The sequence below is a fragment of the Dendrobates tinctorius genome, unplaced genomic scaffold (assembly GCF_039654945.1).
Source record: "Dendrobates tinctorius isolate UK_male_01 unplaced genomic scaffold, ASM3965494v1 ptg000016l, whole genome shotgun sequence".
NCBI classification, from domain to species: domain Eukaryota; kingdom Metazoa; phylum Chordata; class Amphibia; order Anura; family Dendrobatidae; genus Dendrobates; species Dendrobates tinctorius.
This window is the reverse complement of record NW_027361684.1, coordinates 53,389,600-53,411,304: the sequence shown is the minus strand read 5'-3', so window position 1 is coordinate 53,411,304 and position 21,705 is coordinate 53,389,600.

The following is a 21,705-nucleotide window of genomic DNA, read 5'->3' as shown; positions in this document are numbered from 1 at the left end:
TCCCCTCTCTTTCTCTCTCTGCTCTTTCTTCCCCCTCTTTCTTTCTTTCTTTCCTTCCCCTCTTTCTCTTTCTCTCTGTTCTTTCTTTCGCTCTGTTCTTTCTTTCTTTCTTTCTCTCTGTTCCTTCCCTTCTTTCTTTCTCTCTACCTCTCTGTTCTTTCTTTCTTTCCCCTCTTTCTTTTTTTCTCTCTCTGTTCTTTTTTTCTGTCCACTCTTTCTTTCTTTCTCTCTCTTTTCTTTCTTTCTTTCTCTGTTCTTTCTTTCTTTATTTCCCATCTTTCTGTCTCTCTCCCTCTCTGCTCTTTTTTCCTCTTTCTTTCTTTCTGTTCTTTTTTTCTGTCCACTCTTTCTTTCTCCATTCTTTCTTTCTTTCCTCCCCCTCTCTGTTCTTTCTTTCTTTCCCCTCTTTCTTTCTGTTTCTCTCTGTTCTTTCTTTCGCTCTGTTCTAACTTTCTCTTTCTTTCCCCTCTTTCTCTCTCTGTTCTTCCTTTCTTTCTCTCAGTTCTTTCTTTCTCTGTTCTTTCTTTCCCTTCTTTTTTTCTTTCTTTCTCTCTGTTCTTTCTTTCTCTCTTTCTGCTCTCTCTCTGTTCTTTCTTTCTTTCTTTCTTTCTTTCTCTCTCTCTGTTCTTTTTTTCCTCATCTTTCTTTCATACATACACTACTAATCAATATCCTCCTTCACATGAATGTGTTTTGCCACAGAGCGTGTCCGTGTGGATCACATGCGTGTCCGTGTGATCCACATGAAGACAGGTCCATTTTTGGCCGGCACCATGGATGCCACACGACATGAATCGTGGTATGTGTTATAGGGGGGGCCCACAGAGACTCTTTCGCCTGGGGCCCTCAAAAACCTGGAGCCGGCCCTGAGCAATGGTATTTAACAGGGAGACATGCAAGATTCTACATCTGGGCAAGAAAAATGTAAATTATATCTATAGAAAGGGAGGAATAGAACTAAGCAGCTGCATGTGTGAAAAAGGCTTGGGTATGCTAATAGATCACAGACTCCACATGCAAACACACTTCTTGGATGTATTAAGAGAAGCATAGAGTCTAGATCACAGGAAGTAATTATCCCCCTCTACTCTTCCTTGTTCAGGTCTTATCTGGAATACTGTGTTCAGTCCTGGGTATCGCTTTTTAAAAAAGACATTGAAAAGCTGGAGCAAGTTCAGAGAAGAGCTTCCAGGATGGTAAGCGGACTGCAAATTATGGAACGGTTAAAGAATCTGGGAATGTTTTGCTTACAAATAGAAGGCTAAGAGGAGACTTAATTGCTGTCTGCAAATATCTGAAGGGATGTCACAGTGTAGAGTTATCATCGTTATTCTCATTTGCACATGGAAACACAAAAAGCAATGGAATGAAACTGAAAGGGAGAAGATACTGATTAGATATTAGAAAAAACATTTTAACAGTGAGGGTGATCAATGAGTGGAACAAGCTGCCATGAGAGGTGGTGAGTTCTCCTTCAATGGAAGCCTTCAAACAGAGGCTGGACAGATATCTGTCTGAGATGGTTTAGTGAATCCTGCATTGAGCAGGGGGTTGGACACAATGACCCTTTAGGTCTCTTCTAACTCAAACATTCTATGATCCTATGACTTTCAGTTTCCTAAGCTTGTCGTTTCCAGAGGTGGGGGTTGTCGGCCCTGAAAGCTCTGAAGTCACAGCTGCTCTTATCCTGGCAAGTCAGCAGAAGGGTAAGACTCTGTTATTTTGCACCATCTTGGGTATTTTGCTGTGACTGTTCTATGTGTTATTTGCCTGTTTTTGTGGTTCAATAAAGTATTGCCACAATGTTTTATCCTCACCCTGTGTTGTCTGAGTAGTATTATGTCTACGGTAAAAGGAGAGTGGGCGTTTAGTAGGATGAGTCCTGGTCCATGCAGTTTCAGCTAGTGGACTAGAGCACCTGCTGACTCCAGTGTCTCCACAAGTAGTTTTCGTTTTACTTAAGTGGTGAAAAAAGTGCAGTAATTTGTAAAAACAAAAATGTTTTAGCTGTGACGCCATTTTCCGTAATGTTTTCAATTTTCATATGGAGGTGTGTGAGGGATTATTTTTTGTGCCCTGAGCAAATACTTTTATTGATATAATTTTTGGGTAGATAAAATATTTTGCTCGCCTCTTATTACACTTTTTTGTGTTGTTGTGGTGGTCAAAAACCACAATTATGGCATTTTGATTTTCTCTTGGATACACTGATTGTATTACATTATTTTACATTTTGGTAGAGTAAAATTTATGGTCTCTTATGAATGCCAGTCGCAGGCTAGCTTTCACAGGAGTACCATCATGACAAGATCAATGATCTTCAGCAGACCTCTGGCCGTCATGGCAACACATCAGCACCCCAAGATCACTTCCCATGGGCGTATAGAATGATGCACCCCCCTGCCAGCAGTAAATGCCACTATCACAGATTGACAGCAGCATGTAACAGTTTGACAGCCAGACTGTTAAAGGCTGATGATGGCTGTGAACAGCCATCATCTGCTGAGAAAGATGCAGGCTTTGCTTGCAAGCCCATATCAAAGTCAGGGACCAAGCATGTGACGTGCTTAGTATGTCATTTGTTGTTAAGGGTTTAATTGGAATCCACCACCAGGTTTTTACCACTTAATTTGAGAACAGCATAATATACATACAGAGAGAACCTAATTTCACTGATGTGTCAGATACTGGACGGTTTACTGTAGTTTCAAGATAATCAGTGTTAACAGCAGGAGACTAGAAGACTAGTAAACTTGCTGCCTTTAGTCTTCCTTATTCATGAGCTTGGCATAACCCCACCCCCGCCACTGACTTTAAACTTTCTGCCTATGCATAGAGTACACAGAAAGCTCGCAATCTGTGGTGTGGATGGGGTTGTACAGAGCTCAGCATTCAGAGAATTGGTAAATCTGCAGCAGACAAAACAGAGATGTTATCAAAAAGACAATATGCAGCACAGTTAGTGACACATCGCTGGAATTAGGTTATCTGCTCCCACATCATGCTGCTTCCAGGTGGGATAGCAAAATCCTGGTGACAGATTCAATTTAAACCAAAAACTTCTATTTTGGTCTATCCGCTCACAACACATTGTTTCACTAGCCTTCTGTCCAGGTGATCTTTAGCACACAATTGTAGTTCTCCTTGCAATCTTACATGCACATCATTGTTATTCAGTGTCCTCCTCATGGTGGACTCATGAACATTAGCTAATATTAGCTGATGCAAGAGAGGCCTTTAGATGCTTAAAGGTTACCTTGGGTTCTTTTGTGACTATTTAAATGCCTTGCTCTTGGAGTGATGCTTGTTGGTCGATCATTGATGGACGAACACGAGTGTCCTTTGGCCCCCTCCCAGACTTAAATGACGTCACGTGACCGTGACGTCATCTGGGGTGATTCTCGCAATACATCCCTGGGAACAATCCGCAGCATCGCCACAGCAATTGTGGAATCCCATAGGATTGTATGGGAATGTATATTTTAAGCGTTTCCGCAGCGGCAATCAAGTGGCCAAAAGGCTTAAAAAATGCAACATGGGCACACAGCCTTATACCCCCAGACTCTTCTATGTCTCTGAGAAGTTACCTTGCACACAGCAATTGCGTTTGTGTCTGATAGCCGTAAATGCAATTGAGTGAATGGAGGAAGTGATAGCCAGAGTGCGGGACAGAGAAAGGGGTGAGTCGTGACAGTGCCAGCGACCCGGTCATCAATATGCTCACTGTCTGCAGCTGCAAGAAGATGTTGGGTGACCGCAGACATTCAGCATTTTTTTTTCAAAGTGTGCCCCCTTCGGGTAGGCAAGAGGTGGCTCACTAGGCAAGTGCCTACCCCTTGTCCTAGCCCTAATAGTAACAATGGATACCTAAGGTCCTGCAATGTGTGCATATGAGGAAAGAGACATAGTGAATCAGAAAAACTATACTACATTTATATTAATTCAAGGTTTTTGCTAATATTATTATTGTTACACCTACCACATATTGGGACAGGATCTTGAAGATGGGAATACCCCTTTACAGTACTATTTTTATGAAGCAGAACTGGCTTTAAATCCTATATGGTTTGTCTTTTCTGCTGTATGCAGAGAATGGATGCAGCTTGAAAAAATCGTTACGTTAGATGTAATCCTTTCAGCTCTGCCCTGAACTGTTAGTTATATGGCCTTCCGCTCTTTGACAACCACTAATGAATTGAGCCAGACCAGTGACGTCGGGGAGAACATTGAGTCCTTTCCAGCAAAATAGAAGTACAGAAATACACCAAGTGACGTTGCAGGTAGCTTGCAGAATAATGATATTCATTGAGAAAATCAGAGAAAAAAGCAGACCTTGGATAAGAGGTATAAGCAATTTTCAGGATTATGACATCTGTAAATTAATGGATGTGTCAACTCCGTCATTAAATTTGATTTGTATTATCAAAGCATAATAAAGAATTGTTTTAATTAATGAAATATCCATTTCAGGTACGATCAGAGAATTCCTTCTAGGTCACTGTTGTCTGTCTCACACCCAGATTTAGCTCACTGCAAGAAACATTCACTGTTCAGATCGAACGAATATGCCATTGAAATGAGATCCGCAATATTGTTTTATACCTTCGTGTAATATATGTAATTTTTAGGATTTCAATTCCCAGATGAACAGTTTGAAAGCTTGAGAACATCTATAAGATTGGTAGGATGATTACGTACAGCTGCGGCTTCACAGTTGTCTTTCTCACTGTTTAAAGGGGTTGTCCACCACTTGGACAAACCATTTTAGTTTCTCATGTTTGGCCCCATTAAAATAAAAATACCTATATTCACATCCAGTGCCGGGCCATTCCAGAGGTGTCGGCACTTGTGTTCAATAAGCGCTGGCGTCACTGTCCCTGCCTACAGACAAATCGAACATCAAGAGGAAGACAGAGGGCAGCTGCAGCCCTTACTTTCTGTTGATTTTCAATATGTCCGACAGCAGGGATACTGAAGATGCCGCTGATTGGGCGCAAGGCACGGGTGACTTAACAGACTCACATGAGCCTCAGGATTGTGAGTGTTGACACCGCTGCAATGGCAACGGACGTGAGTATAGGTGTTATTATTTTAATGGGGCCAAGTATTAGGAATGAGAAGGGTTGCCTTAGTTGTAGACAACCCCTTTAAGTAAGGCAAGAATATTTAAAGGTTTATTCCCACCATTAAAAGTTACCACAAAATTAAAGAATAGCTGAGAACTTTTGAATTAGCGGGGTCTGACCTCAACAGGAGACAGGAAATGCCCTATGAGAATGGTGTGGTAGCTGTGGTTGCATTTCAGAGTCCCATTCTTGGGATTGCTGGGTTTCCCAGTGGTCAAACCCCTTCTTTATATGATAGCAGAAACTGGTAGTGTCTTTATTTCTAAACGAGGAACCACTTGACCTGGCAAGCACCAACATTTCCCTGGATACAACAATGTCTCTCACTAGCAACTATCATATCAGCTAAATTCCATACTTCCCTATTGACTGTCACAAGGTGTTTAATGTGTTGCAGCCTACTCTTAGATAATGCCCCCTGGAAGAAGCATAGCAAAACGGTGTCATCGGGGTGTGGAGCAGCTTTTGGTGCAGACCACTCTCCCCCATAGGTCTCCCCCATAAGTTCAAGCCCAAAAAACATTTATGTCAGAGTTTTTTAAAGCAATTCTTATTACTGCACAAATTGGTATGTCTGCCATACCACGCCGCATACTGTGCTCTAGCTAGAATCTCCTTCAAGAAGTAAGCACACCCCTAGTGTGCTACAAGTACTCACAGATCAGAGTTGCTTACAACAAAAATACTTCACTGGCAGATTCAGTCATGCTGAGAAACGTCAAGGAGACAGCCTACAGGTGGATAATGCCACAAAAACAAAAAACTTATTTGGTTTATTACTATACAAACTGTGTATTACTGGACACTAAAAATACTCTGATTTATGTCACACCTGAAAGTGTATTCATGGGAATCTCTACGTACACTTAGCTTTAGGTGAAAAAATCTAAGCACTAGCACTTTAACCTAATTGATCATCTAAGCACTAGCACTTTAGCCTAATTGATCTTACCCATAGACTACAACTAATCTAATGCTGGTCATAGCTTTGGTTCACATTGGCACTTGCACTTTACGTTTCACATTTACCATTAAACTTATGGTATATTCAGTTACAACTTACAAGTAGAACATGTATGAAAATAGTCATGCATTTTCTGCACCATATGTGTCTGTTCCAATCGGGTAATCCCTGCTTATTTTAATAATTTAAAAAATGCTTAAATAAGAATTGCACATTTTAATGATATCTTAGGCATGTGTCTCTTCTCACCCTGATACTGAGAAACCTCAGCCAATGTGTTATACTATTTTGTGTTGAAAAGCTATGCACATTAATTTTTGACTAGTGTTTTGTTTAACAACTATATAACTGTATTCATCATTTCTATGCTGTGACATCACTGCATTATCCTCTGTTCTGTAACTTCACTTTGCACATTATACCACTATATGAACATCACTGTGTACTTACATTATCCTTACTCTGTGACATCACTGTGAGAGTTATCCCTGTAGTACCCCAACTGCAAGACCAATTCTGACCTGTGTGTCCTATAGTATAGAACTGTGAAATTGATGGCCTATTCTGAAGACAAGTCATCAATCTGAGATCAGTGTAGGTCAGATACCCAGAAGAACCCCCACTGATCAGTGGCTATCAGCACTGACAGCGGGCCAGGTGTAAATAGTGTATGTTGCCAAGAACTGCACGGCTCAATACATAGTGTAGTGGCCATTCACAGGTACCGCAGCTCAACTCTTATTCAAGTGAAAGGGAGCCGAGCTGCAGTACCTATAGGCAGTGAGTACACAGTGTATAGAACTGTGCTCTTGCAGCAGTTTTACTGTGCACATTTATCATCTGTCCACAGGATGGATGATAGTTAACAAACAGTGAATTCAGCAATTGGTGCACATGCTCACTAACACTAACTCTCATGGGCCTTTATGACCCTAGTCCCCCTGGTATGAGGACTCCAAATGGACAGACACCCAACAATCATATATTTATCAACTATCCTGTGGCTAAGTGACATGTTACTTATGGGACAATGGCTGAAGTCCTGAACATTAATGGGTGGGGTCTCCATAGATGAGATTTGCTTTTACAACACATTTCAAAGGTATTGTAATGGATTGAGACCTAGGAAATTTGTAGGCCAATTCAACATTTGATATTTGTTTTATCATGTTATTTTGACTATTCTCTAACATTTTTTTCCACTGTGGCTGGATGCATTATCATGCTGAAAGAATACCACTGCCATGAAGGGGGTTGACTAATGTTCAGCAATGCTTAAGCAGGAGGTACAACTCTTAGAAGCTATCAAATGAATGGCAGGCCGCAAAGTTTCTCAACAGAATACAGCCCAGAGCATCACACTTGTCAAGCACCAAATCAATGGCCTCAATTGACCAACACCACTTGCTGGAAGGCATGCAGGTATATTGTTTTCATTTTTATTAACTATCACAGGAAATATGGACATCTCTGGGACAACCAATTGTCAGAGATACTGTGTACTAGATAGTGCCTGAACTCTGCATACAATAATATACTTGTATCAGAGGCGTAGCTAGGGTTTTGGTTCAGGGGGGGCGAAACTTCTGAGTGGGCCCCCAACCAGGTAACCTTGATTACAACTCGGTGACGCACAATAATAGTGGAGGAGAACCTCAGCAGAGGACCGCGTTGTTGCTGAATATAATTTCTAAATAAAGACCAATATTGATATTACCGCCATATAGTGAGTGGTAGATACCTGTCCTACACAACATACCGTATAAGAGATCACAGCACAGTTACAGATGGTAACTTACAGCTGACGTTCTTTCTGATGGAATCGTTCACTTTTCCATCTGGCCCAGACCAACATGACAACTTCTTCCAGCCAGGACTCGTCTGCAGAGATTACAACAAAGATTCATTTCATGTCTCATATTTTCAGCACTGTCACCAATAGGACTACTCCCTACCTGCACAAACTCCTTACCCTGCTGATACCCCAATGCTGAGCCGCTGCTGCTGTATGTGTCCCTTTAACTGTACCTGCTATATGGTTCTCTGTGCCCTCTAAATTCTAAAGCAACTCTTGAAAACAGTGCCCATATTTTGTCCCCTAGAAAGTAATAGCACCATTTGTGCCCCTTTGACAGTCACAGTTACCTGAGTTCCCTATAACAATAAGTGCCCACTTTACATTTAATAATGTCATGAGTCTCCCCCCTGTACAGCTCCCCTATACACTGTATGATGCTCCCCTATACACAGTATGATGGTCTCTTATACACAGTCTAATCCCCCCTCACTATATATATTCTGACCGCTTAATATTCCCCAAATTGTTTGATAGCTCCAACACTGTAATCTCCACACTGTATGATGGCCCACTAGATAGCCTCCATATAGTATAATGTGCCAGACAAGTTCACTATAGTCCTCAATATAGTATAATGCACTCCCCATAGGCAGACCCTATAGAATAATGCAGCCCTTTATATAATGCACCCCATAGGCAGCCTCATAAAAAATAAATCCAAAACTCACCTTTCCTCCTGGTTTCTTCACTGCTGCGAGCTCCCGCACATCTCCTGACTGTAGGCTCCGAGTAGTGATGTCATTGTGACCCCCCTGTCAGTGTTGGTGTTAGTGACATCAGAAGCTGATGAGAGGGGGATGATGGGAGAGGGAGCGTAATGTTCCTTCTCTCATCAATGTAGTCAGCTGAAATGGCATCCAGCCAACACAGTTGATTTTGCAATGACAGGTGGGGACCCACTGCTGCCGCAGGGCCCCTACGCCTGCTCACGGGCCCCATAGCGGCCGGGTGGCAGAGGAGGGAGATCGATTCTGCCTGATCTGCAGCAGAATGTAACACTATCGGCGTGCTGTGGGTGGGTCCCCTCAAAGCGCTGGTCCCGGGGTGACCTCCCTCCCCCCTGTAGCTCACCACATTGTAGGATTCACTCCAACAATAAGTCACCTGCATTACTGATACTAATATATTATATCAAACTAGTAAAATGTCCATGTCACTAACAATCGCTGTATAGAAAAACACTATTCCACAGCTATTTGTCATCAAGCACTAACTGCTGCTGTGGCACTACAAGTGCCAGACTTAACTTCCCAGTAGGAGCACTCTGGGAGCAGCAAACACTAGTTAGGGTGTGTGCACACATTGCGGATTCTGCAGCGGATCCGCAGTGGATTTGGTCCTGCGGATCCGCAGCAGTTTCTGCTGCGTTGTACAGTACAGTCTATGAGAAATGAAAAACACAGTGCACATGCTGCGGATTTTCTGCAGATTTAAATCTGCAGTATGTCAATTCTTTGTGCGGAATCCGCAGCGTTTTGACTCCTGCTCCATTATAGGAATCCGCAGGTGTAAAAACGCAGGGGAAATCCGCACAAAATCTGCACTAAATCCGCAGGTAAAATGCAGGTCATTTAACCTGCAGATTTACCTGTGGATTTGGCCAAATCCGCGCAGAGAAATCTGCAGAGTAATCCACAACGTGTGCACATACCCTAATCCTCTAGGACTCGCTGTCAGCCTGGTAACGGGTAGGTTAATAATTACACGCCAGCACAAACAGAGAGATAAGGTGATCGATACACTGGTTTAACCCTCCCTCTGCCTGCCAGGGAGGATGCGCCGCTTTCTCTGCACAGCTCAATGACTGCAGCCAGCAGTGCGATCTCTAGTTTGCACTATTCCTGGTTTTCTCTCAGTCCCAAAGAGCAGTAAATTCTCAGACCAAGACAAAGCATCTCCATATAGCGCATCAGTGACCGCTGCAAAGTGCCTGAAAACTATGTAACACGTAAGGAGAGCATCATGTAATGAATATTACACCCAAATAGCAGTAAGCTGTATGTATATATCCAAAGCAACAGATTAGACTCTTCAAATAGTAATTAACATAGATACTCATCAATTCCCATGCTGTGTGCAGTGTCCACTGGTCCTGTAGCAGCATGCTCCTCAGCAGCTCCTCTCAGTCAGAAGCAATCAAGTGTAGAGCAGACAGTGAACTCAGCTCACAGGCAGAGGCAGAGCCCCCTGCGTCCAGGCTGCTGCTGGAGCTGATGACTTCTCTGCAGCAGGGAGCTTTCAAGGAGAGCGCGCTCAGCCAGGATTGGGTGAGTGACCTCCCCTCCCCCTCTCCTCTGCAGAAGAGCGGTCACATGACTCACTCCCTGCTGCAGCATGTAATTGTATCGGCGCGATCTGCACGCCTATATAGTTACATAGCATAGCTCGGGTGGGCCCCATCAGAGTGCGGGGCCCGGGCCCACCGCAAGTTGTGAACTCATTTTCTGGTTTACCTCTGGCTTCTGGTGAGGGTGGTGGAGATGGCTGTGTTGACAGAGGAATCGTGAGTTCTCCATCCGGGCTCCCTCTGGTGGTGACAGCAGGTAATGAAGCTGATCTAAATTGCAGAAACCTGCCACCTGAGGAGGAGGACTGTGAGTGGACATCAGGAGTCTCTGACTGGATTTAAGACTCAGACTCCCTAATTTTGTGCTGGTGATTTTTTCCTGCCCTGAGGTTCTGGTTTCCAGTTCTGTTCCTGCCTTCTCAAGCTAAGTGTGCTCTGCTATTTTTCACATGAGATTTGGTCTGGTTTACTCAGTTTTAGTGATCAGCCAGCCCCTGCTGGGGCTGTGCTGAATTTCCATTCTTATGTCTCTGTTTATGCCAGTTTGCTTTTTGTCCCTGATCAGATTGGTCTCTTTTTGCTCTGTCTTCAGAATATACCAGAGTGCTGATATAGGGAATTGAAGTCTAGCGACTTCAGGGTTTTTGATATCAGAAAGTGTTGGACTTTTTTTGGCAGGGTTTTGTGCGTGATTGCACACAGCATCTTTCCTTTCCTGTCCTTTCTAGTTAGTGTGGGCCCCATCGTTTGCTCAGCCTATTTTTCTATCTGTGTTTGTGTTTTCATCTTGTCTCACCGTCAATACATGTTTGGGGGCTGTCTATTGCTTTGGGGTCTGCTCTGGGGCAGTTTAGATTTCCCCTTTTCTTGCTTTAGGCTTATTTAGTTCTCCGGCTGTGACGAGGCATCTAGGATCATCGTAGGTACGCTCCACGGCTACTGCTAGTTGTGTGGATAGGATCAGGGGTATGCAATCCCCTTAGTTACCAACCTCTCTGGTTTTCTGGGGCTTAGCTTGTTTTTGTTTTTCCTCCTCGGTGACTCATTCATAACACACCGCCCCCTCAGCCCCCCCGGTAGCTACGCTACTGACTTGTATTCTAGAGGTAAAAGAAAAGTCAGATATTTTTCTTCCTATAAACTTACTAACAAAATAATGAAAAACAAATTAATGAAATTTTTAATGCACTTAAAATATATCACAAATCAGCAAATGTCACAGACATATTTAGCATACATGTAATTGTAACAAACTGTACAATATGGTGAACAGATTAGTTACACATCACACTGGTAACATTGGTAACCACTGCACATCACAATTGTAACTCCCCCTTATATTTAAAACAAGCTCTGGAGGCAGAGTTATCTTTCAGGCAGCGTCCTCTCCAGAGCCTTGAAGAGGACATTTATATAAAGTGATAAAAGATGATTTCTCAGCAACAACAGAGCTGATATGAGGCATACAGGGAGGACTGTTTTCCACAGTCTATAACTTGTATGCCCATATTCATAGTTTAGATAGGTCAAATGTGGTGACAGATTTCCTTTATTTACTTATAAAAAAATGTAATTTTTTCTGGAATAAGACATTGGATCACCGATATCAAGATATCATTTCATACAGCTTTCTATGACCTGCATGTCATGATAGACAGCTTAGGAGGATTTATCCTACTGATAAATTCTCTTTAAGCTGGGGTCACATGGACATCAATTCACATGAAAAAGAATCAGGCTGATTATGCTAATGACCATCGACTGAAACTCTGTCAGAGTTTAATCTAAGTGTCAATTACTGTGACCCGATTCTCTCACATGACAGAATCGCAACATAGGTACAGGGAAGATGAAGAACTTAATTTCTCCATCTTTCCATTGTCTCTGTGCGTGTAAATTGGACTGCACTCTGATAACATAGATTAGGGTTAGGGATGAACGAGTAGTGAAATACTCAGACTTGCTGTACTCGTTATGAGTAGCTCCTAATACTTGGGTACTCGTAACGAGTCCAATGTAAGTCTATGGGAAATGCGAGTAATGGGCTGTGGGTGTGCTGGGCTGGGCGGGGACTGTGCTGGTCTGTGCGGGAATGTGCTGGGCTGTGTGGGACTGTGCTGGGCTGTGCATGGACTGTGCAGGGCTATGCGGGACTGTGCTGGGCTGCGCGAGACTGTGCTGGGCTGTGCAGGTACTGTGCGGGGACTGTGCCAGGCTGTGCTGGGCTGTGTGGGGACTGTGTTGGGCTGTGCGGGCTGTGCCAAATATTGCGAGGCGAGTAGTGAAATACTCGCCAGGATTCGAGTACCACGAGTACCGCATTACTCGCCGAGTACCGAATCCTAACGAGTATACTCGCTCATCCCTAATTAGGGTATGTTTCTGCATTCAGGAAACAGCAGCGCTTTGGACGTAGCTCCGCCCAATGCACTGCCCCCTTTTGAACACTTGCGGAATCACCGCATCCTATACGTAGACTTGTAATTTATCTTGTGGAGCCGGAGTGTCTCCGCAAGATAAATAGACATGCTGCGGTCTTTAAAGACGCGCCGCATGTGTGTATACGCAGGTTTGCCACCAGCATATTTGAACGCATAGTGGAGATGGGATTTCATAAAATCCCCTCCACTATGCTGTAACATCTTGACGCTGCGGATTGGACGCTGCAGCTGTACGCAGAGTCAAATCCGCAGCGTTTCCTGACCATGGAAGCATACCCTTAGAAATGAGAAAAAAATTGCTGTTCGGCACTGCCCCATGGTATAACATTTGGCCGAGTTCTATGCAATAAAATATTACATAGCACTCATCCAAGCCCTAAGACACTTCTGGACTTAATTTTAAGCAACAGGCCAGATAGAATAACAGAAGTACGAGTCGATAGGCACCTAGGGAACAATGACCACAATATAATACAATTCCACTTGTCCTTCAGTAAGGTGCGCTGGAAAGGGGTTACGAAAACGCTGAATTTCAGGAAAGCAAAGTTTGATCAGCTTAGAGAGGACCTTCGCCGAATTGATTGGGACAATGTCCACAAAAATAGGAGCACAGAAAATAAATGGGAAATATTTAAATCAGTTTTACACACCCACTTCGAGCTAGCCATACCGTACAGAAATAAAAGAGCTAGGAACAGGAGAACACCAATGTGGCTAAATAAGGATGTAAAAAGGGCAATAAATAACAAGAATAAGGCATTTAGGAAGCTAAAACAAGAAGGCAATGAAGAAGCATTAAAAAGTTATAGAGAAAAAAAATAAAATGTGTAAAAAACAAATACATTTAGCAAAAGTGGAAACTGAGAGACTCATTGCTAAAGAAAGTAAAACTGTCACGGTCACGTGTGTCTGGACGCAGCGAGTACCGCAAGGCGAACCCATATGACACCCGTGACCCTGGATACAGCGCCTCCAGTGGGGCGAATTTAAATAATAAAACGTGCAGCTGGATACGCCGCCTCCAACTGGCGAATTTAGGTATTACACGTTATACATACAGTAGTCTGGAAACCCCGCCTCCAGTAAGGCAAATTTAAATAATAAAGGGGAACCTGGGTAACATTAACAATGGTGGGCCCTGCAATAGGGAATAGGGAAGTGGAGACCTCCTGTACTCACCTGAGCCAGTGTCCCTGCACTCCTAACGTTCCCTATGCCGGTTCCGCACCGGGCGACGCACAGGAACCTAGAAACCCTAGCTCGCCCTGAACCTAAACCCTCACTAGGGAATTGGTCGGTGCGGAAACTAATCCCACCACTGCACTAAACACACATGAGGGAAAATGACAATACAGGGGACACACCACTTAGCTTTGCTCTGTTGTGTACGCTCCTAGCAACAGAGCCCACCACCTGTGTGCATCTTCTCCTCCACCCGGATCCATCACCATAACTGGATCTTTCACCATAGTGCAGCCTTGGAGCAGAGTCCACCACCAGTTGCAGCTGCCCAGTAAACAGAGTCCCAAAGATGAGTCCAGCTTCTGCCAAAAAGTCCAGCATGCTTGAGTCCAGTTTTCAGCAACCAAGTCCAGCATGCTGAGTGCAACTCTCACCATTGTCGCCACTCCACCAAGCCATGCAAGCACCTCCTGCTGACACCGTAAACTGTGACTCCACCACGCCATGCCAGCCCTTCCTGCAGACACATAGCTGCCACTCGTCCCCTCTGGCTGGGCTGTGCAGGACTCATGTTCAGCTCCTTCTTTCACCCAGGCTTCCTTGTGAATGACTAACACACAATATCACCAACAGTCATCAAACCCACCTGAACTCTTTTAAAGAGCCTCACACCTGATTTATAATTACATGCACTAAACCAAAGAAACTAAAGTGCACTACCACTCACCACCACTGGGGCAACTTAGAATGAGCGACACCACGTGTAATAATTCTAATGGCCACCGGGGGCAATCACATCACTTTGGCACCTAGCCAAAGGAAAAAAAAAGTTCACTTATCCATTTAAACTGTCAGATCCACGCTGGATCATGACAGTACCCCCTCCTTAATGAGGGGCCTCTGGACCCTCAAGGCCACTCCTCATTAGGGAAACACCTACAGCGGGGATGCCCAGATCCTGAGTTCACCCCACCACTACCTGACACTTCAGGTTAATGACAAATGCACCGCTGGTATTGGCAATACATGTTCGTTTTGGAGGCACCACTCATCTCCACAGTGCCGACCTGGGGAACAAGGTTATGTATGTGAAAGTTTAGTATGCGCTGGTAACACTTCGCAACACACTTCCACTGATGATTTTTTTTTTTTGGTGGCCACCCATACACGCTCGTTCACACACAGGTCCGGACCTGATCATTTATTGCACACATTCGTTAGTCATAAATTTGGTGAACTCATTCTGGACTCGACAACAGAGGCGTCCCTCTGCTGTCACCACACTCACACCCCCGCTATTCACCAAGGGACACCACCCTCCAACCCTTTCACCATGAGGTCTGCGCCTACCAGGGCTGGATAATGGCGAGGGGTGAGATTTGTCCCTACTCCCCCGCAGCACACCTGCTGCTCACACCTGGAGGTGAAGGGACCGGGATATGGAGGAAATATACACTCGCTGGTCGCCTCCACACAACCAGGAGGGGCGGCTTCTTCGGTGGTATTTGAAGATTTGGCATAAGCCCCGCGGACTATCACACCAGTCTGCTCACTACAGGGACGTACCCCTTCACCTCAGGGAACCCCAGGCAGCACCATGGGGATCACCAACTCCACCCACCTGTCTGGTTATGTCCGCCTGTATGAACAAGTCCTGCTCCCCAGCAGCGACTCTAGGGGGCTTTTACCAAAGCCGCAGGAACATGGAGGAAAAATACACTCGCTGGTCGCCTTCCTCCACACGACCAGGAGGGGGCGGCTTCTTCGGTGGTATTGAAGATTTGGTGTGAGCCCCGCGGACTATCACACCAGTCTGCTCACTACAGGGACGTACCCCTTTACCTCGGGGAATCCCAGACAGCAGCATGGGGATCACCAACTCCACCCACTTGTCTGGTTACGTCCGCCTGTATGAACAAGTCCCGCTCCCCAGCAGCGACTCTAGGGGCTTTTGCCAGACCCGCAATTTGCCAAAGCCGCCATTTTGATTTCCTGGTTGCCTGAGCAGGGGCCCCAGACCCTGATAACTGCTGCTGCAGCGGCTCTAACACACCATGCCGCTCCCCACTCACCTCAGTGTGGCCCGGCAGCAATTACTCACAGGTCTCCACATGGCCAAAGCTCACCAGAAAAAAAAAATGTAGGTGTCATGATCACGTGTGTCAGGACGCAGATGATGCCGCAAGGCGAACCCATAACACACGTGACCCTGGATACACCGCCTCCAGTGGGGCGCATTTAAATAATAAAAACGTGCAGGTGGATACGCCGCCTCCACCTGGCGAATTTAGGTATTACACGTTATACATACAATATCTGGAAACACCGCCTCCAGTAAGGCGCATTTAAATAATAAAGGGGGGAACCTGGGTAACTTTAACAATGGTGGGCCCTGCAATAGGGAAAAGGGAATTGGAGGCCTCCTGAGCTCCCCTGAGCCAGTGTCCCTGCACTCCTAACGTTCCCTATGCCGGTTTCGCACCGGGCGCCGCACGCGTACCTCAACGCCCTAGCTCGCCCTGACCCTAAACCCTCACTAGGGAATAGGTCGGTGCGGAAACTAATCCCACCACTGCACTAATAACACACATGAGGAAAGAGACAATACAGGGGAAACACCACTTAGCTTTGCTCTGTTGCGTGCGCTCCTAGCAACAGAGCCCTCCACCTGAGTGCATCTTCTCCTCCACCTGGATCCATCACCATAACAGGATCCTTCACCTTAGTGCAACCTTGGAGCAGAGTCCAACACCAGTTGCAGCTGCTTAGAACCAGAGTCCCAAGGATGAGTTCAGCTGCTGACTAGTGTTGAGCATTCCGATACCGCAAGTATCGGGTATCGGCCGATACTTGCTGTATCGGAATTCCGATACCGACTTCCGATATTTTTTCAATATCGGAATTCGGCATCGGAATCGGAAGTTCAAAATGATTGACAGCCTGACGTCATCATGATGCGCGGTGTGTGCGCATCATGATGCGCCGTCATTTCGGGCCTTCCGGGGGTCTCTGCCGGCCTGCCGGGGGGCTGTGCCGGCCTGCCGGGGGGCTGTGCCGGCCTGCCGGGGGGCTGTGTGGACTGCCCGGGGTCTGTACCGGCCTGCCGGGGGGCTGTGCCGGCCTGCCGGTGGTCTGTGCACCCTGTGGGGGTCTGTACCGGCCTGCCGGGGGGCTGTGCCGGCCTGCCGGTGGTCTGTGCACCCTGTGGGGGTCTGTACCGGCCTGCCGGGGGGCTGTGCCGGCCTGCCGGGGGGCTGTGCTGATGTCCGGGGGTCTGTGCAAGCATCGTCCGATGGGACTACAAGTCCCATCTGGCGATGCCTGCTACCATGACAGTGATTGACACATTAGCCAATGATGGGACAGTAGTAGTCCCATCATCCGGCTAATGTGTTAAATGTTAAAAAAAAAAAAAAAAAAAAAATACTACATACATACTACATACATACTACATGCATGCTACATACATACTACATGCTACATACATACTACATGCTACATACATACTACATGCATACTACATGCATGCTACATACATACTACATACATACTACATATATACTACATGCATGCTACATACATACTACATGCTACATACATACTACATGCTACATACATACTACATGCTACATACATACTACATATATACTACATACATGCTACATACATGCTACATACATACTGCATACTACATACATACTACATACATACTACATACATACTACATGCATACTACATACATACTACATGCTACATACATACTACATGCATGCTACATGCATGCTACATACATACTACATGCTACATACATACTACATGCATGCTACATGCATGCTACATACATACTACATGCTACATACATACCACATACATACTACATACATACTACATGCTACATACATACTACATATATACTACATGCATGCTACATACATACTACATGCTACATACATACCACATACATACTACATACATGCTACATGCTACATACATACTACATACATACTACATACATACTACATACATACTACATGCATGCTACATACATACTACATGCATGTTACATGCATGCTACATACATACTACATGCTACATACATACCACATACATACTACATACATACTACATACATACTACATGCTACATACATACTACATATATACTACATGCATGCTACATACATACTACATGCTACATACATACCACATACATACTACATACATGCTACATGCTACATACATACTACATATATACTACATGCATGCTACATACATACTACATATATACTACATGCATGCTACATACATACTGCATGCTACATGCATGCTACATACATACTACATACATACTACATGCTACATACATACCACATATATACTACATACATACAATACATTCATACAATACATACATAGACATACAGTACATATAACATAGAGTAACATACTTACCAATACTTGTCACATTGTTCCCCGAAGCCATTGTCTTTTCCGGAATAAATATTAACATAACAAACCACAAAAATACTCACCCACGATCCGAAGCAGTCCACGAGTGTGTCCCACGACGATCTTGGGTAGAGAACGGCAGCATCAGCTGTTGCTGCCGTTCTCTACGGGCTGCAGGAATCCAATGACGGAAGGTAGGTATCCTTCCGCACTGTATTCCTCCGCCACTTAAAAAAAAAAAAAGTCCCTAGTCTCACTTTATGCCATTGCTGCGTGGGAAATTCCCACACAGCAATGGCATAAAGTGAGACTAGGGACTTTTTTTTTTTTTTTTAAGTGGCGGAGGAATACAGTGCGGAAGGATACCTACCTTCCGTCATTGGATTCCTGCAGCCCGTAGAGAACGGCAGCAACAGCTGATGCTGCCGTTCTCTACCCAAGATCGTCGTGGGACACACTAGTGGACTGCTTCGGATCGTGGGTGAGTATTTTTGTGGTTTGTTATGTTAATATTTATTCCGGAAAAGACAATGGCTTCGGGGAACAATGTGACAAGTATTGGTAAGTATGTTACTCTATGTTATATGTACTGTATGTCTATGTATGTATTGTATGAATGTATTGTATGTAGTATGTATGTAGTATATATGTGGTATGTATGTAGCATGTAGTATGTATGTAGTATGTATGTAGCATGCATGTAGCATGCAGTATGTATGTAGCATGCATGTAGTATATATGTAGTATGTATGTGGTATGTATGTAGCATGTAGTATGTATGTAGCATGCATGTAGTATGTATGTAGTATGTATGTAGCATGCATGTAGTATATATGTAGTATGTATGTAGCATGTAGTATGTAGCATGCATGTAGTATATATGTAGTATGTATGTAGCATGTAGTATGTATGTAGCATGCATGTAGTATATACAGTATGTAGTATGTATGTAGCATGTAGTATGTAGCATGCATGTAGTATATATGTAGTATGTATGTAGTATGTATGTAGCATGCATGTAGTATATATGTAGTATGTATGTAGCATGTAGTATGTATGTAGCATGCATGTAGTATATATGTAGTATGTATGTAGCATGTAGTATGTATGTAGCATGCATGTAGTATATATGTAGTATGTAGCATGTAGTATGTATGTAGCATGCATGTAGTATGTATGTAGCATGCATGTAGTATGTATGTGGTATGTATGTAGCATGTAGTATGTATGTAGCATGTATGTAGTATATATGTGTTATGTATGTAGCATGTATGTAGCATGCATGTAGTATGTATGTAGTATGTATGTAGTATGTATGTGGTATGTATGTAGCATGCATGTAGTATGTATGTAGCATGTAGTATGTATGTAGCATGCAGTATGTATGTAGCATGCATGTAGTATGTATGTAGTATATATGTAGTATGTATGTTGCATGTAGTATTTATGTAGTATGAATGTAGCATGTATGTAGTATGCATGTTGTATGTATGTAGCATGTATGTAGCATGTAATTTTTTTTTTTTTTTTTTTAACATTTAACACATTAGCCGGATGATGGGACTACTACTGTCCCATCATTGGCTAATGTGTCAATCACTGTTATGGTAGCAGGCATCGCCTGATGGGACTTGTAGTCCCATCGGACGATGCCTGCACAGACCCCCGAAGCCTGCACAGACCACCGGCAGGCCGGCACAGCCCCCCGGCAGGCCGGCACAGCCCCCCGGAGCCTGCACAGACCACCGGCAGGCCGGCACAGCCCCCCGGCAGGCCGGCACAGCCCCCCGGAGCCTGCACAGCCCCCCGGCAGGCCGGCACAGCCCCCCGGCAGGCCGGCACAGCCCACCGGAGCCTGCACAGCCCCCCGGCAGGCCGGCACAGACCACCGGAGGCTGCACAGACCCCCTGGCAGGCCGGCACAGCCCCCCGAAAGGCCCGTACAGACCCCAGAGAGGCTGTACAAGGCAAAAACAGGGTTTTTCTTATTCCGATACCGGAAGTCCCATAGACTTGAATGGGACTTCCGGTATCGGAATCGGCGATACCGATACTTTTTTTAAAGATCGGCCGATCCATTCCGATCCGATACTTTGAAGTATCGGACGGTATCGCTCAACTCTACTGCTGACACGAAGTCGAGCATGCTTGAGTCCAGCTCAGCGGCCAAGTCCCACATGGTGAGTGCCACTCTCCATAGTCGCCACTCCACCAGCCCATGCAGACACTTCCCGCTGACACCATCACTGCGACTCCACCACGCCATGCCAGCCCTTCGTCCAGACACCATAGCTGAAACACATCCCCCCTGGCTAAGCTGCGCAGGACTCCTCACCAGCTCCATCCTTCAGGCTCTCCAAAACCAGAGTGAACACAAACTCACAATATCACAGGCAGTGATTGCACACCTCTAGCACACCCTTATAGGGTGTAACACCTGATACATGATTAAGTGCACAAAACCTAAAGTGCAATATCAAAACCACCACCGGGGACAGTCAAGACACCTTGGAACTTTCCAAAGTAAAAAAAGTTCACCCAGTGATTTAAAACTGTCAGATCACTTCAGATCATGACAGTACCCCCTCCTTAATGAGGGGCCTCTGGACCCTCAAGACCACCCCTCATTAGGGAAACACCTACAGCGGGGACGCCCAGACCCTGAGTTCACCCCACCATTACCTGACACTTAAGGTTCATGACAAACACCGCTGGTATTGGCAATACATGTTCATTTTGGAGGCACCACTCATCTCCACAGCGCCGACCTGGGGAACGAGATTATGTATGTGTATGTATGCTAAGAGCTGATCAGACTCCACAACACATTTCCACAAGATGTTTTTTGGTGGCACACATACACGCTAGTTCACACACAGGTCCGGACCTGAACGTTTATTGCACACATACATTTGTCATTTTTTGGTGAACTCACTCTGAGCTAGACAGCAGAGGCGTCCCCCTGTGTCACCACACTCACACCCCTGCTATTCACCAAGGGACACCACCCTCCAACCCTTTCACCATGAGGACTGCGCCTCCTAGGGTTGGTTAATGGCGAGGGTAGAGATTTGTCCCTACTCCCCCGCAGCACACCTGCTGCACACACCAGGAGGAGAAGGGGACGGGAAATGGAGGAAATATACACTCGCTGGTCACCTCCACACGACCAGGAGGGCGGCTTCTTCGATGGTATGAAGATTTGGCGTAAAAACCCCGCGGACTCTCACACCAGTCAGTTCACCACAGGGGCGTACCCCTTCACCTCGGGGAATACCAGGCAGCTCTGTGGGGCACCATTCCTCCCACCTGCCTGGGTGCGCCCGCCTGCATGAACCAGTCCTGCTCCCCAGCAGCGACTCTAGGGGGTTTTAGTACCATAGCCGCAGGAATATGGAG